This window comes from Canis lupus, chromosome 6, assembly GCF_003254725.2.
Source record: "Canis lupus dingo isolate Sandy chromosome 6, ASM325472v2, whole genome shotgun sequence".
NCBI classification, from domain to species: Eukaryota; Metazoa; Chordata; class Mammalia; order Carnivora; family Canidae; genus Canis; species Canis lupus.
The window spans coordinates 30191599-30192908 of NC_064248.1; positions in this window are offsets into that span (position 1 = coordinate 30191599).

The window sequence follows — 1310 nt, forward strand, 5'->3', positions numbered from 1 at the left end:
CTCCTCAAGCCCCACATCGTCCCCTCTGATTGCTCTGACGGAGCCCGTGGAGGAGAATTTCCTCTACGCAGCAGCTGCCAACATGGAGTCCACGTCCCCAGATGGCAATTAAGACCATTCGTTGGTAAGAACAACGATCAGAAATAAAAGTCCCGCTTCCAAAAATCTCATTCTCGTGAAAACCCTTCTGGTGGGCTGTGTATTAGAAATAGCATAGTATGTTAGGACACGTTGCATCATTTCCAAATTTAAGAAACTTGTAAGCTCATGCTCGGAGACACGCAGACAAGTCATGTAACGAAGAACATTCGAGAGGCCTACACTGGAGAGGTGGACATCCTAGCTGTGCCCCCGAGCCCGAGGCCCCTCAGAGCCAGCCTCGGCTTTCACAGAGCCCCCCTACAGCTCTCCGGGCCCCAGGATCACGGGGCAGGGGTGTTTATCTTTCATCTGAATGCCAACGTGGCTGCTACAGGTGTTCAGGATGAAGAGCCTCAGGAAGAGAAGCACTGGTGTGGTCAGGGCACGCCATCCTGCGTGCGGTTGCCCTCTTGGGCCATCGTAGGTTTTCTGTCCAGTGTCACGATCTGCTTCCAGAACATGTGTGGCCTTTGCCTCTGCTTTTCCCTTTCCTCCCGACCCTGCCCCGAGTTTGTTGATGGACAAGAAGAACCAGCTGCCTGGAACAAAAGGTACAGCCTGATTTTAGCAGGGAAGCACTAGACCTTGAGAGCAACCTTCGCAACTCAAGTAGACCATAGGCAGAGGAGGAGCCTTTCTTCCAGAGACTTCTGTGTGGTCCCTGGGGTCTTCACAGTTGCCTGCATACCTTCCCATGTAACATCCCCCATTGGTGTAGGAGAGCAGATGGAATTGCTGCGCACGTGGTAAAGTTTGGGGCTTCTCCCTCCTTTCCTCTGCTCTCCGGCCACCCGGCAAATGTTGATGGTGGCTTGGAACGTAGGGAACCAACCGGCTGGGACCTCTGTCTTGTGGAAGTGGACATTCTCCCAGGTGGCGAGAGACTGGAACAAGTAAAAGAGAACAGTGACAACCCCTAGTGAAGTGTCATTCAAGACATTAAATGTGGTGGCTTGGGAAGGCCTCCTGGGGAGGCGGAGTGGCGTTCCAGCAGACTTCAGGGAGATTGGGGGCTGGGCCGTAGTGACACATAGGGTGGCCTCCCTCAGCACTGTGGACCTTCTGTGGATGCTGGATGGTTCTGCTATGGGGTGGGGGGACCCTGTGTATCACAGGATGTGCAGTAGCATCTGTGGTCCCTCTTCATGAGATGATCGTGGCAGCCCCCC